At 43.9% G+C, this 16,890-nt stretch overlaps 1 long non-coding RNA gene across 1 annotated transcript; it reads right to left on the bottom strand.

Annotated features, from left to right (window-relative positions):
- Positions 1 to 6,071: 6,071 nt before the first annotated feature.
- On the bottom strand, positions 6,072 to 16,585 carry LOC128327803 (uncharacterized). The gene is made up of 3 exons (XR_008308792.1): positions 16,343 to 16,585; positions 10,187 to 10,350; positions 6,072 to 6,190 (listed from the first exon to the last, which is right to left on the bottom strand). It is a non-coding gene; the product is annotated as an uncharacterized LOC128327803 (long non-coding RNA).
- Positions 16,586 to 16,890: the final 305 nt, after the last annotated feature.

Here is a 16,890-nt window from a genome sequence, read left to right as displayed (position 1 = left end):
ACCAATTTTTGGCTACAGGTAGCTTGTATTTTTTGCAGATGTTCCAGTGTATCATCCCTGCTACCTTGTCATGCCTTTGTTTGTAGTCAGGCTGTGCAATCTTTTTACAACTGCTGATTAGGTGGTCCACTGTTTCATCTGCTTCTTTACCAAGGTGGCACTTGCTATTTGTTGTATATATTTTTGACTTTTGCTCTTACTGCATTTGTTCTTAGTGCCTGTTCTTGTGCAGCCAGTATTAAACCCTCTGTTTCTTTCTTCAAGTTGCCATTCTTAAGCCATTGCCAGGTCTTGGTGATGTCTGATTTTCCAGTTATATTGTGCAAATATTGACCATGCAGTGGCTTCTTTTTCCATTTTTCTGCTCGGTTATTGACTTGTTCTTTCTTGTAGGCCTGCTTTCTTTCATTGGTGTTGAATAGTTTTGCATTATTGACCATTTTAATTGCATCTTCTTCACTGCCCTTGATATATTCTTCAAGGCCTCTTTTCTCCTCCTCTACTGTTTGATGGACTTGTAGCATTCTTCTTCCACTTGAGCTGCGAGGGAGGTATAGCCTATCTACATCACTGTGGGGGTGCAGAGCATGATTGATGGTCATGATTTTCCTGGTCTTATGATCTAGCGTCTATAGCTCTGCCTGGGTTGAGTCTATTATTCCTGCAGTGTATCTGATAACAGGTATAGCCCAGGTGTTTATGGCTTGTATGGTGTTCCCGCCATTGAGTTTGGACTTGAGGATTTTTCTAAATCTCCTGATGTATTCACTTCCAATATTTCTTTTAACTTCAGCGTGTGCAATGTTATCAGCCTGCCTGGAGAATGCCCAAGTATTTGTAATGTTCTTTCTCTTCCAGGTTCTTGATGTTGCTTCCTTTGGGCAGTTCTATTCCTTCTGTTTTTGTAATTTTTCCTCTGTTCATTATTAATGCAGCACACTTGTCTAGTCCAAACTCCATTGCTATATTGCTACTGAATATATGGACAGTGTTTAGCAGTGATTCAATTTCTGACTGGGACTTTCCATACAACTTCAGATTGTCCATGTACAGCAGATGGTTGATTTGACTTGATGTTTTAGTTGTTTGGTATCTGAGGCCTGTTTTGTTTAGTATTTGTGGAAGTGTAGTCATGGTGATTACAAACAACAGAGCGGATAGTGAATCACCTTGGAAAATACCTCTTCTAATGCTAACGTGTCCAAGTGTCTCGCCATTGATTGTTAACGGTGTACTCCACTTGCTCATTGCTTTTTAAAAAATAAATATCTGAATGTTTTTGCTGACACCGGTTGTTTCTAAACATTTTAGTATCCATGTGTGAGGCAATGAGTGGAAGGCTTTCTTGTAGTCAATCCATGCAACACTTAGATTTTTTTCTTCTCTTGCAATTTTCTAAAATCATTTTGTCAATCAGCAGCTGGTCTTTGTTCTTCTGGTGTTCGGGTAATTTCCTTTCTGTTCAACTGGAAGCTGTTTGTTAGTTAATAAGTGTTGCATTACTTCATCTGCTATTATTCCAGTTAATAATTTGAACATGTTTGGCAGACAGGTTATTGTTCTATAATTACTTGGAACTGTACCTTTTGCTGGGTCTTTCATTATGAGATGAGTTTTCCCAGTTGTTAGCCATTGTTCAATATCACCTCCTTGCAAAATGTGATTGAACTGTTTTGATAGTTGTTTATGAAGGCTTGTTAGATGTTTAAGCCAATAGCCATGCAGTTGATCGTCGCCTGGTGTAGTCCAATTTTTAATTTTCTTTGTTCTTTCACTTATTAATTCTGGTGTGATTATTAGATCTTGCATTTGTTGGTTAAATTTTTTGACCTCTTTCATCCAGCCTGCTTTTTTATTATAACCTATTGGATTGTCCCATAATTTCCCCCCAGAATTGCACTGTTTCTTTTTATTTGGTGTTCCTATGTTTCTTGCAGTTTCTTCTTCTATGCTTTGGTAGAAACGTCTCTGATTCGACTGGAATTGGAGATTCTGCCTGTGTTGTGTAACTCTAGCTTCATATCTGCTAATCTTCTTTGACACTGCTGGTATTTGCTTCTTTATTATTTCCAGGACTTCTCTAATTTTCCTTGAATCTAGGTGGTATGTTTGGATCAGGTACCGTTTGGTGTTTTCATTCTTCAGCTTCTTGTCTTTCATATCTTTCAATTTACTAGCATCTGATCTGAGCCTGGAGATTTTATTTTCTAATCTAATCTTCCATTTAGGTGATGTACTACTTTCTTTTTTTACAGGTCCACTGATCTTATATCCGAGCTCTTGTGTTGTTATTGTTGCTGCACTGTACATTAGTTGGTTTGTTTCTTGCAAATTATTGGTTGTTATTTCTGCAAGTGCAGCATTGATATCATTTAATGCCTGAGCAAGTAGTTTTTTGGCAACTGATTTTAGAACTGGAAGTCGAACCCTGGTGGTTGTTTGGTTCATGTGCTCAGTTATTTTTTGCTTTAGTTCTTGTTGTTTTTCTGTTAAACGGCATTTGGGTTTTTGAGGTGAAGGCAAAGGGGAGGTTGCCTGGTTTTGATTTTGAAACAGTTCAGCAAGAGTGGCATCCTCTATTTCCAACACCTCCTCCACCTGCGCCTGAGCAACTTCTTCAGTTGGTGGTAATTCTTCTTCCATATCTTGAGCCTCTGTTGCTATTTGCAGTTCTTCCAGCTCAACTTCTGTGAATACTTTATTTCTTATTATGAATCTTCTCTGGTCTGCTAGCCTTTGTTCTGTTATTTCTGTATCTGGATGCTTCTCTTTCCAAATTTGGTACATTCTTTTAAAATAACCTCTTCTAGTTGGACTAGACTTGTAATAGGAGATCATTATTTCCTTGTTGGCATTTTTCGTATATTTTTTCTGGTTAAGCGACGTTTCTTCCAGTAACCTTGCAGTCTCCAGCCCTGGTTGCTCAACTGAAGATCCTGAGTCCTGTAGCCCACTTACCACCAGATGTCCAGGGACTCCAGCACCTGGTGTGGTCCTTGTTGACCCGGGCGACGACCAATCCGGTATAGATTTATTAAAGTTACGTCTCACCATATTGTTGATGGGAGAGGCACTCTTCGTCTGGTTCCTCTGGCGAGACCTGTCCAGTATGGTTGGACCTCTGGCATAACTCTTACTTTCCTCAGAGCACGCAAGTCCCACAACCATGCCAAGGTAGTGCCTCACTGGGGGATTATCATCATCATCATCATCATCATCATCATCATCATCATCAAATATTTATATACGGCTCTTCAACCAAAGCACCCGAAGTAGTTTACATAGAAAAATAATAAGACATAAATAAGATGTTTGAGACATATGATAAATGATCTCAACCACTCCTGACTGACACAGGCATAACCGTTGAGAAAAAGGAATGCTGAGAGAGCGACCCTTTAAGAGAGCTGAGGGCAGCACATACAAGCGTGCCAAGGCAAATGCCCTTCTTGATTTGGCACGAACAAGCTCATGTAAATATTTAGCTGGTCTATGAGAGTGAGTTGCATTGCCCAATAAAGGTAAATATCTGTCTCGAGCCCTGTCTTCCTGAGTCGCTGTGTCCCCAATCCACTGCCTAATTATCTCCTTGGCTTTTAAGATTCCTAAGGTGAACAGCATTGGGATACTTAGCCTATAACTTTCTAATTTCCTCTCCCTCTTTCCATGCAGATGCAAAGTTGTCCTTCAGGACCAGAGCTGCAAGGCCTGCTCAACCAAGATTTAGTTTCAATTAATGAGATCTTTGCAACCCAAACATGTACTTCAATTGGTACTAACCCCAGTTCCAGCCTTAACGCTGCATTGGGCATCCCTCTTGGTATTGGTACCCCAAGGAGTGTTCTAATGAATTTGGTTTGTACCAATCCTAGGGGGCAGAAATCCTTGTAACATCTCTGCTGTGATGGAAGGTAGGGCGATGGGCATTGGAGTCTGGCCACAGCCCATGAGCCTCAGGATGGCCACCCCACCCCTGACCTGGAGCATGGCTGCCCAACTTCGGCCCACTGCTAGTGCTGAACTCCAAATCCCATCATGCCCCGCTGTGATGGATGATACGGGCATTGGAGTCCAGCCACAGCTGGTAAGCCTCAGGATGGCCACTCCACCCCTGACCTGGAGCATAAATGCCCAACTTTGGTCCATCTGCTAGTGTTGTATTCTGTCTCCCATCATGCTCTGCTGTGATGGACAATAGGTTGATGGGTGTTGGAGTCTAGCCACAACCAGTAAGTCTCAGGATATACCCCAACCTGAAGCATGGCTGCCCAACTTTGGCCCTCCTGCTAGTGTTGGACTCTGACTCCCATCATGCCCTACTGCAATTGACAATAGGGTGGTGGGCATTAGAGACCAGGCACAGCTGGGGACCAACAGGAAAATAATAGATTTTTAGAGTCATAAGGTACCAATCTCTTTGGATAAATCTGAGCATGACCACACCACAATCTTTAGAGCAGTGGAGAAAGAACCAACATCCAATTTTCCTTATCAACTACAAAGCTAGGAGACTTTGTGCCAATCCCATGCTCAGATTAATCAAAAATCAAATTGATTTTTAAAAAATAAATAAATCTTACTTTCATACCTTAAAACAAACTGCCTTTTTCAGAGAAGGCATGCCTCTACCTCCCCTACTGAGACTCTAATTCCTGGTACTAAGCTGGTAATTGCTGGTAATAATCAGCATCCATTCATATGTAAAAGCGGAAAAATTTAACCTTTCACAGAACTATCATGGTGCCTTGAAGCAGTATGATTTTACCAATTCAAATGTTAGCTGTCTTTGAGAATATCCATGGTTGAGAATTTACTGATGCAGCTTTATTCTTCTAGCAGTTCTTTCCTGCTGCACCTGCAGAATATCTTTCTTTTTTAAAATCAAATTGTAGAATATTCTTTTCCAAGTCTAATCTTATAACTTTAGATCTTAGCTTTGGTTGGATCATAATCCAGCAGTCATGTTTGAGGACCCTACCTATGGTGACTATTGTTTCCTGGTTCTGCTAGATGCTTCTCTGCTATACTCAGTGAAAACTTATTTCAGATTGAAAGGGATTGGACAGATCATCCAAATTTTAACTTTGAGGGGAAATTGATTGCTTGAAAGCATCCACAATTTCTAAACATTTATATACCTTAATTTCATAATTCCTAGTAATGCCTAATATAATTTAGAATGTTACTAACAATTTGCCAGTTCTTCTGTTCCTGATTTTAAACAAACAAATCTCAAGTATTTTGCTCAAAATAAAGTTTCTGGGTTTATATTCTCCCCCACCCCCTTTATAGCTAAAGATGGTGTAGTTTGCCTTTTGCACATAGCAACACAGGGTAAGCTAATGGGCAAACATCCATCATGCCTTTTGCCTTAAGCAGTGGTTTTCAACCTTCAGGCTATGCTGAGCAAAATAAAACATTTCTAGGGTACACAAAACCCTGCCAGCAGTATGCAAAGTATTTATGCATGTCTTCGGTGAATATTAAAATTTTGGCTGCAAGGAGGGTTTTATACACACACACACACCAATTTGAATTTCTACCAAAAACAATTAGATACACAGAGTAAAATCAAGGATTGTCAGTGTTCTTCTTTTTAAAACATGGAGAGCCCAAAGGAGCAATTTGAGGTATATTTAATTGCCTCATCCTATGTGCCACTGTACTGAAGCAGCAGGTCATAGGATTAGGAGTAAAGGGGACTGTTTTGCTTACTCTGTGTTGGTTTTAGTGCTGATGCTACAGCAGTTATAGGTCCCACGTACAAGAGTTAAGAGCAAGAGTTGACACTTAAAGGAAAAGGTGAAGTCAGTTGGGATGGCCTTGGTCAGGTCAGGTGAAACCTCTATAGGAATTTCCATGGAAGTTAAAAGAACTTGATAATGCCCATAAATCTATTGGTGGGGAGAAACAGTTAGATTGTACCTCTCTGAAGCCTGGTTATTATCCCCCTAATGATAGTATTTTAATGTGCTTTCCATTTGTTTTGGAATGCTGGAGAGGGAAGCATACTCTTCTGCCAGAAACTGCAGAGAAGGATGAAGCTGGCTTGGCCTTCAGAACAGACTTACCTTGATTTCTGCTCCAAATGAGGAAGAGAAGACTCCATTCTTTTTCTTAGTAGACAGAGCACCAGTCCCCAGTTTTGTTTAATATTCTAATACCTTAGTAACACACAGTATAGATAATCCTGTAGAAATGAGTGGACAACCATAATCTCAATTCTTAATTGTGATCAGTCCATTGAACCATGGGAGTACCATCCATTAAACAAGGGGAGACAGTTGTCTCCCAGCCCGCTGCCTCAAAGGGCCCCCCAGAAGCAAGTCACATGATCCCGATTCCCAACTTACTCCCCAGCGCCTGCCCGATTGCAGCCCACTGCCTGGGCGGGCTGCAGCAAGACCTGAGGAGCTGTGCCTGTGCGCCCTGTCTCTCCTGGTCTAGGCTCCTTCCCCGTCCTGGCCCCAGCCAGCCAGCCTTCTCTGGGCTCACAGAGGCTCTCATTGGCTGGTGGGTGGATGTGTGAATCAGCACCCTCTGCACATGCCTTGCTGACTCGATTTGATCTCTGAGCTTCCTTGGGCTGGACCCCTCCCTCCCCATCCCTCGCTGTGGCTGGCAGCTCATCGGTGGCTGCCAGTTGACTCGGGGACGCGGCTTTGCCTAGGAGGCTCGGAGCCCTCCGTGGAAACCCCTCTGACTTCTTCTGGGCTGGCGTCCGCGTGAGAGAAGAAGAGCTGGCGAAGGAGAAGAGCGAGATCACCTCCTGCCCACCCACACCTGGAAGCAAAGGGCACGTAAGAAAGAGGACGGCTCGTGGCAAAGAAGGTAAGTGCAGCACTGGACCAGGAGGGGGGTCTTTGGCATTGGATAGTAATCTTCAGGTCAAACTAAAGGCTATGTAGGAACAGTTTCTTAAGAAATCATTCTTCACTACAATATAATGGTGCAGCTTGCATTCCCTCATAGTAAAACACGGGCGAGCCGTGTCTTTCGCGGGGAGCCCCAACCATCCTGCTGCTGCAGACACTCTCTGAGAGAGTTGGGGACCGGTTCTTCAGAAAGCCCGAGGAGGGCGAAAAGGCACGCGAGGGAGAAGTCTGATGCAGAGTCCCTGTGTGGCCAGATTTGCTCTTATGTGCACTTACTGCAGATTTCAAAACTGTAATGGGTGTGGAGGGGAGGGGGGAAGAAGAAAAGAGTGACGTGTGTGGATTCCTGTGAAATGCCCCATTGCGGCGGGCTGCAGGAGTTGGGGAAGAGTTTGATAAATCAGGGTTTGTTAAAGGGATGGGAAGTCTGCCAGCAGCTGCGCCCGGGAGCGGCATGTACCCAGGGGCTGCTGCCGCCGCCACCCACTTCCTGAAGATCTGCTGGCTCGTGAGACAGGCACTCGCTCCCTTTTCCAACCTGTGTTGTGCTCACAGCCAGAGAGTGGAGTGCTTTGATTTGGTCTGACTTGCAGTGGAAGCCCAAAAGACGGGGAAGGGGTTGACCTTGGACTGGATGGTGAGGCCTCTTGTTGAAGAGGGTGCTGCGCAAGTAATTCTCTTGCCTGGTGACCTAGAAGTAAGACCTTAGCAGGGGTCTGAGCCACATCTGTACAGGGCATGTCTACACGATATACATGTAAAGCACTTGCAAACCAGCTCCATCATGGCTCTCATCCAAGGAATGAAGCTGGGAAGTCGAATGCCCTGACAGGGCAAGCAATCTGCCCCGGAAGACTCTGACTAGGGTTGTGCATTTTGTTTTGTTTTTTTCTGGGTTTTTTTTTTTTTTTTGGCCCGAATCTGAAACACCCCCATTTTGTTCTTTGTTCGAAACCGTCCAATCCAAAACATCCCAATTTTGTTCTTTGTTCAAAATTGCAAAATCTGAATCCAAAATGTTTTGGATTAAAAAAAATGGCCCCAGGGCAAAACTAGTGGGTGCAGGTGGTAGTTCCCAATGGGTGGAAGCTACCACCTAAATTTCAGATGAACTGGGCAAAGGGCTGAAATTGGTGAATTTTTGAAGTTTACGATTTTTCCCATAGGGAATAATGGAGGTTTCAGCAAAAGTATAGCTTCATGTTGGGGGGAAAGGGGTGGACCAGAGCAGAGTAGAGTGGGTGGTAGTGCCCTGTGGGGGCAAGGAAGCTGCCAGAATTATTTCAAAGGAATTGGGCAGAGGGCTGATTTTTAAAGATTTGATGGAGTTTACGCATCTTTAAGGTTCTTCCCCATAGGGAATGATGGACGTTTCAGCAGCCCCATAACTGCACTTGGGAGGCACCGGGGTGGCCCAGAGCGAGTGGTGGTGTAGAGCACATAGGGTGCCAACCACCCCCATGGGTTGCTAACCCATGGGGTACTGGGTTCTGTTGTTTCTGAGATGTTTTGAGTGTAGATTCTCTGGAAGCATATGAGAGTGGATTCATTGTTTGTTGTAGGGATGTGCAGAACCGGTCCAGTGGTACGCGGTCCGCCGGTTCGGTCCAGGGGTTCGTGGGTTTGTGATCGAACTGAACCCCCGGTTCCGTTCGGACCGGAACCGAACCACCGGTCCGGTCCAGCAGGTCTGCAAACTTATTTTTTATTTAAAAAATTTAAATTACAAGTAAGTACCTGTAGCCCCTTCGGGGGGCTTGTTGTAGCCGCAGGGGGTGGGGTGTCCGCGAGGGTTCCCTCTCCTCCCGCCGGCCTCCCTCATCACCGCCGCGGCCAGGTCAATGTAAGTAAGTAAAACTTTATTTCGGTCGTAGACCACCAATACAACAATATTAAAATAATGATGATGATAATAATAATAATAAGATGATAATATAAAATCAGACTACATTTATACGCATTTGACATATTATATAACAATATTTGGCCACGCCAGGTCAATGTAGCCTTTTGGGCCCTTTTGGGCCTCTGTAAAGGCAAGCGGCCGCCATTTTGGCTGCTGCCGCACATGCACAAATGCCCTCTGCAAGGCCGGGCATGGCCTACAGCCTCGCAGAGTGCATTTGCGAATGTGCGGTGGCAGCCAATATAGTGGCCGCTCACCTTTACGGAGGCCCAAAAGGGCCAAAGAGGCTACATTGACCCGACTGTGGTGGTGATGAGGGAGGCCGGCGGGGGGGAGAGGGTACCATCACGGACACACATACACACACCCCCGCGGCTACAACAAGCTTCCCGAAGGGGCTACAGGTACTTACTTGTAATTTAATTTTTTTAAAAAAAAGATCGCGGACCAGTCCGGGACCGGACTGGACTGGGAGGGGGGTTTCGCTGGGGGCTGGACCAAACTGGCCCAGTTCCGTTTAAGGCCGGTCCGGCCTCGAATCAAACCGGGCAGACGGTTCCGTGCACACCCCTAGTTTGTTGTTGAAAATCTCATATGCTACCAGAGAGTAGTAAGGAACTGCTTGAGAAATGGGTCTGAGAAGGATTCTCAGGGACAGGGTTTTTTTTAAATATATATCAGCGACAAACATCCTGACTGATCCTGTGCTTGTGAGAGGATGTTACACCAGTTAGTTTCAGACAAGTGTTGTACTTGCACAAACATTTTTGCACTTGTGCAACAAAGTGTGCAATGTGTGGCGTGTGTTTTGAAGGAAACTTTTGTGTAAAAGCAAAATAGTGCAATTTTGAAAATCCCCATGATTTAGCAAAGCAATGTGATTTTCTTTCACTAGCACAACCTTGTTCATTGCACAAGTGCAGCATTTGTCAGGATGTCGGCTGCTGCTCTCATCAGTATCACTCAAGCCATCAAAGACGTTTGAAGTGTTTGTAGGTAACATTAGAGTAAACACACACCAATCATGTAACAAAGATCATCAGCGTTATTCTATTGCATGGGTCTGAGGCTGAGATATAGTGGCTTATCTAAGGACACAACAATTTGGAATTCTGATGGTATAGCAAAGGTTGCTCTTGTTTCTACTACCCGCCCAGAACTGCAGCAGCTGTGGGGTTATCAAAAATTCGGCAGGCCACAATGTATGGCTGATGGGCTCATTTGATATGGTAGATCTCAAGTTTTATGAGCTTGACTTAGGGAGCTCAAGGCAGAGGTACAATTTGAATGGGAGACTTTCTGGGTTATAGGTCAGTCTCTTATTCAGAATGCTACTCTAGCTCTCCTGGCATAATTCATTTACTCTCAAACAATCCCTTTCATTATTTCTTCTTTTTTCCCCTACCTGTCATTCTTTGGCTTTGCTTTTTTGCTCTTGATTTTCTCACGATGTGTATTTGCTCTGAAATGCAATTTTCTTTTCCTATCCATCCATCCATGTCCTTTGGATGTTATTCTCTCTTTTTTTGCCCCAGGCTTCTTCTTTTTTCTTTTCCCTTTTTGCTTTTCCTTTTAAGGGAATTTTGACAAACAAAACATTAAAACAATCAGTCCAGGGGGAATATATATATATATATATATAGAGAGAGAGAGAGAGAGAGAGAGAGAGAGTCCATTTGCTGAGCAGCTTGCACAATCTCCCCAGGAAAAAAAAGGAAATATAATGGAGGATGCTTTACAGTAGAAATACACCACATTAAATGAACAGATGTTTTCTTCCTATAGTGGAGAAATACTTTTTAAAAAATCCTATTGTAGGGATGCATGGAAACCTCTTCATGATTTTCACTTTCAAAATTGTTTGGATACTTCTTTGAGGCAGGAGCTCATAAATTTGCCTGAAAATGTTGCTTTAGGCAACATTCAATAATCTCTAGTCCCCAGGTCATAGCACCAGCTCAGTACTTCCAACAGGACATCCAGTTCTGATGAGAGGAAAATCATACCACAGCACAGCTCTATTGTCATTAATGGTTTTTATGTATAAAAGAGAAGGATATGGAGTAGGCCTGGGTTGAAAAGTGTAGATGGGCCATCATCTTCTTCAGAGAGGCACGAGAAGATGAGCAAAGAGGAAGCTGTCCCTCCTGAGTGTGTGCACGCACACACACACACACGCGCACGCACACACACACACTTTGTACCATTTTAGAAGAACAAAACTGGCAGTCAGTGGAGCACCTAGGTGAAACTGGTGTCTGCATGCCTCCCCCTGCATTTTGGGGGGCCTCCTGATGCCACTCCATGCTTGTGCCTGTCCCACCCTGAACCGCCAAAAGTTACCTTACTTTAGCCACCAATGTGTGCAGCCGGGGAGTAGGGGTGAGCTGAGCAGGCCTCCCCCTGCCCCGTGGCAGCAGTAGGGGTTAGCAGAGAAGCTGCTGGGCTTGTCTGGCCCAGCGGTCCTTGCAAACTGCGAGGCGCTCCTTTCTGCACAGGTGCACTGGAGTGCCTCACAGTTTGCAATAACTGCTGGGCCAGACAGGCAGGCCCAGTGGCTGCTCGACCCACGGAGGCCTTCTCAGCTCACCCCCACCCCTGGCCACACACATTGGCAGCTAAGGTAAGGTATCTTTTGGAAGTTCGGTGCAGCGGGGTGGGTGCAGGGTGGCTGCAGGAGGGCCTCTAGAGGCCACCTTGCTCCATTGGAGGCCCCCTGGACCTTGGAGGCCATTGGATGGGTCCCCAAGGCCCGGAGATTAGAGCGCCTCTGCTGGCAGTAGGGAAGGCTGAAGACAGTGGCAGGATGGCAGGAAAGCATTTGGAACAGACAAGGTCTTTCTGAGATTTCAGAGAACTCTTTGAAAAAGCTCAGAAAGAACAGGCCCATTTTAAATCAAGATGTAGAAGTTCACTCACTTCTAATTCTGAATCCCTTCAATCCAACATCATTAAATTTGGGTGACAAGAGAGTCACTGTGAATGTGGTTTCTCTTTCTCTGGTCCTCCAGTCCAATGCTGAATGGAGGAGTACATAAAAGCAGCATACCTGGTCTTTCAGAGGGAGTGCTATCCTGTTCAGAACCAACTGGGTAACCATTTTGAGCTTTTCTGGCAACCAAAAGTACCTTTGTCTTGATTGGATCAAGACTCAACTTTTTAAAGTCCATAACTAGTCCAGACACCAGTTCCAAAAACTGATCATGAGCGAGGAGGCAAAAGCTAAATTTTGGTATTTCAGAAATTGACAGATTGGACTGTTCAGTAGAGTGGCTTACAGGTCTGGGCCATAAGGTTTATCACCCAGAATGAAAAGGAATGGGCAAGACCATAACCTTTTAAACACTGAATAAATCTTGCTGTGACCTAAAATGTAAGCATATTGCAAACACGTATAAAGTGGATGTAAGGGATATCATTTGGGTTATTTCAGGTCTGTGAAAGGGAGGGGGTAAATAAAAGTGGGAATAGACATGAAGCACTTAAAACAATATAGCCCCACTTTCATTTTAAAATCCATATTGTGAGCAAAAATATCACTTAGCGGAGGCCAAAATAATATGTAAACAGCACAAAGGGATACAAATAGTGATTGCAGTTTTCAGTTTAAATTTTAAAGCCATGTTTTAAATACTAAATTGTCCATCTGGTCTTTTCAAGATAAGTGCATTAACAGCATGCATTTGCTTCAAAATTAGAGCATAATCTAATTTCTGGAAGAAAAGTGGCATACAAATATGGGACAACGCAGGCTTATTTAAGCTCTTTTATATTAAACAACCAAGAATGCCCCTGCTAAGGAAGTTTCGAACATTTATCTGAGTAGATATGAAACATATCTAATATTCCCTTCTAATGAGATTGATGGTGATACCTACCAAGTTCCCTCTGCTTAGTTTACAAAGGGAATATTTGCTTATAGCTCTCTTCCTCCTGATTATCTTATAGACCGTAATTCAAAAAGCCTGGTGATTAGTTTTGCTATGTTTAAATGTTATCAACGTTCTGTTTATGATGTGACTGCTGCAGATAGGATTAGTATTAATACAAAGGCGTCTGCTCTGCTGTGGAATCAACAGTCCTATACAAACAAATGCTCTGATTTCAACAAATACCCAGGGCTTGTTCTTTTGAAGAAAAAATTATGCTAATTCATTTTAATTGTCCTATTACTTCACAGCAATCAAGGCAGACATAAATTGGACTGGAAGTCCTGTTAGCTATTGTGCCCCTTGCTTCTACTGACTATCAGAAAGGTTAGGAAGTTAGTAGTCAAGGTAGTAACTGGGGGCACTGGGAGGGTGGTGGAATGTATATGAGGTGGATGCCAGGTTTGAGCAGAATGGATGTCCTATAAAAAGGCAATATTTATACATGAGATTTATTTCAGTGCTCCAGAAAACCAGAAGCTCTATGACATTTCATAGTAGAGGTGCATCAGTGCTGACTATTCTCAGCTTTCACTTTTCTTCCCTCTCAGTGGCTGGCTATGTTGTTACAGGTTATGGATTAATTGTTAGACCATGTCTTTGCTACAAATGCAATGCAATGCCATCAGATTTCAATGCCTGCCTGACCTATGGGCTCTGCACCTGAATGTGCGCCTTCCCATCTGCATTACAGTATGGGAGACTGATGACACAATGGGTTGGTATGCAGCATTGCATCTGACACATTTCCTCCTCGGGTGTTATTTTGTTTTGTTGAAACAGCATGCACACAACACTGTGAGAGAATTTCTCAGATGTGTTTAGGTCATGTGTTAACACTCTTAATGCCACCATAGATGACTGGCAACATTTTTTTCCAGAGTCTTTTTCTATCTTGCATCTTCTTGAACAGCAGGTTCTAGGGATTGAACCTGAGACTTTTTTGCATGCAAAACAGGTGTCCCGCCACTGAGCTATATCCTCTTTCCAAGGGGAGAGTGGAGCCCAAAGCTGAAGTAAAGGCTGACCCACAACTGTTTTGAGAAGACTTTGTTCAACAGAACAGTTCCTCACTGAAATATCAGAGAATGGGTTCACTTAAGCACCCAAGTTTTATTGTACTTTCTTTGGTACCTCAGCCTTCACACTAGCCATTAGCCCTGTGGTGGACTGGACACTCAAATTGCATGTTTACCTGAACAAAGACCTGGAGAGCTCTCGCCCTGTTAGAGCTCTGAAGGCCTGTTATGTTCCTCTGCTCTGAAGAGGACTCTGCCTCATTGCAGGCCTGATTTACTTTATTATCACTTGACTTCTCAGTACTCAGGATTGATCCACACTAGAGTCAGCACACACCAATATCTTAAAGTGTTATTCAAAATTAATTTCAGAGATCCTGCCTAGGTGAAATATCTGAGAATTCAAGAGAAGTCAAACAAGTTTTTAGAAGACAAATTAAATTCCTCAAGGGATATCTGCACATCCTTAGTTCATGCCTGGCCATCACTTGATGATAGCAAAATCAAATGTGATGGCTTGCATTTGTGAATGAGCCATCACAGAAATAATACCACAGAAATAATGTGCAGGGATGTGGAGAAACCCTTGGAGAAAATTCTCTGCTGTTTCTCTTTGGGAGGAACTCTGACATGCTATTCAAATTACAGTTGCTTCTTGAGAGGAACCCTGAAATTATCAAATGCCATTTTGGAAATATTTCATTTCCAACCTATCATCTCACATTACCTCAAACAATGATTTGCAATGGAACTAGTTCCCAAATTCAGTTGCCACTCATCATGTTAGTGGCCAACGTCCTGACTAAGCATGCACCCACATGCCAGGAAGAAGCATTCCCACTACAGAGAACATCCTGAGAAGCACAGTCCTCCTACTCAAGAGTGACTAAGGAAGAGGGGAAACCCATGAAGAGAAAGTGCAGCAGCCTAATCTTCACAGGGTCTGCATGTGTGTATGGAGAGGGGTGCTCAAGTGCAGGATTGACAGGTGTACAGGAGCAAGGCACTCCTGGGTACTGTGGCACACAGGTGGCTTAACTGTGCTGGCAGCTGTTCAGATAGAGGCTCATGATAGTTCCTGATAGTGTGCAAGAGCAAGGCAGCTTTGGGTGGGCTGCTTGGCTGATCCTGCATGCAAGGTAAGCAAGAGAGTTTATGAGGGAAGGGAACAGAGGGAATCAAGGGGCTGCTGGTAAGATCACTCCATTCATCCCACCACCACCCCCATTCACATTTTGCGGTACCCCTTGGATGCACACTCAAATCAGGCCCCAAAAATGGCTGCTACATGTGCAGAGGGCTGAAATGATCCTGAAACTGGCCAAAATGGCCCTGGGAAACTTGGGGGGAGGCTGGCGAGGTGAGGGGGAGCTGCCGCAGACACCCCTATGTGCATCCACAGCAGCAGCACCCCCGAGACCAGTGATGGGGGTAAGTAATTCGTTATTTACCACCCTTGTAATGCTCCCTGCCACACTCAAATTGGACCCAAACCAGTTCTAATTTGAACTGAACCAGGCCCAGCTCAAAGGTAGGGCAAAACCAAGCATGCCCAGTCCGGTTCGAACCTGGGCAAAGCAGTTTTGTGGCACATCCCTAAAGGTAAAGTGGTGCCGCCAAGTCGATGTTGACTCCTGGCGCCCACAGAGCCCTGTGGTTTTCTTTGGTAGAATACAGGAAGTGTTTATCATTGCCTCCTCCCGTGCAGTATGAGATTATGCCTTTCAGCATCTTCCTATATCACTGCTGCCTGATATAGTACCAGCGAGGATTCAAACCGGCAACCTTCTGCTTGTTAGTCAAGCATTTCCCCGCTGCTCTACTTAAGGTGTGTGCACATCCCTACTGAGTGCTAATGATAGCTAGCCAAACAATTATGTACCCCAATAGCCTCCTCAGTAATCAGTTTTTGTCCCTACACCAGGGGGTAAAATATGAATTTTTGTTCTCTTGAGGTACTCAAAAGAACGCTTAACCTCTCAGGGTTGTGCCGTAGATTTCTCCAGACTGCAAACTTATGCATACTTTACTTGAGTAAGACCTTTTGAAATTAGTGATATTTAATTCAGAGGAAACCTACTTGGAGCAGGAATATCTGGTTTCTCATGTATTCAGACACAAATGCCCCAGCATGCACTTTGCAGCTCCCCTGTATTACTTGCATTCCTCCTTGTAGAGGAATAGCTATGCCACACCTCTATCACGACGTGTGGAGGAACTGCCCTGCTGCATTACCACAGGATCCAAGCACTGCATGGATCCCAGCACTGCCACCACATTTGGAAGAACAGCTCTCTATTCCTCCTGACTTTTTTACCTCTGCCACCAAGTGAACTTTCGGTATGGCTTGGTCCACTACAACAGCACTTCATCTTTATGAAAAATTACAAGAAAGAAAGAAAGAAAGAAAGAAAGAAACCTCAGTAGTGTGGAAAGGCTTATAGGCTTGTAGGAGACAAATCAACAAGCTTCTAATTATTTATAACAAGAGCGTTTGCTTTTAGAAAAATTGGTTCAATTAAAACATTACTTTTGCAGCAAAAAAGGCAAATTCAAAACAATTATTAACAGAGCAGGTCAGGGAAATAAAAAATGGAAAAACTCAACCAACACCTGTCTCTATACTGGTCCCTACTCAGAGTCCTCTGTGCTTTCTTTTCTGCTTCTGGCTTGCTGGGTAGTCTCTTGTTCTATTTTCAGCACAGCTCTGGGGCTCAAGCCTGGCTCTTCCTTTTCTTCTAGTGATTTCAGCTAGGCTTCTCTTCTTGCTGGCTGCTCACTCTCTGCTTTCCTGGACTCAGTGTAGCAGACTTCCTGACTCTCTTCCTTCTTCTGTAACCTCCAGCTCACTCGCTCTCCAGCAGACTTGACTTGACACTGACTTCCAGGACTCTGACCTCTCTAGACCCTCTCTCTCAATATATACAGTTTCTCTGGCCCAACACTTTTTTTAGCCATCCAATTAGAACAAACAAAATTTCCCTCCATTTTTAAAAAAAATCAATTTTCCCTCCAAAAATCAACTGTCAAACTACAGAAAAACAAGTCTGAACTTTTGACCCTGCCAGCCTTCTCTATGCCCAGGGATTTGCAACCACAGAATCCTATTTACAATAACGCAGTTTTGGGAATATAATACAATTTATAATTCATTCATAAGA

The sequence above is a fragment of the Hemicordylus capensis genome, chromosome 5, assembly GCF_027244095.1.
Source record: "Hemicordylus capensis ecotype Gifberg chromosome 5, rHemCap1.1.pri, whole genome shotgun sequence".
NCBI classification, from domain to species: Eukaryota; Metazoa; Chordata; class Lepidosauria; order Squamata; family Cordylidae; genus Hemicordylus; species Hemicordylus capensis.
The sequence above is the reverse complement of the archived record's forward strand: the minus strand, read 5'-3'. Positions and strand labels throughout refer to the sequence as shown.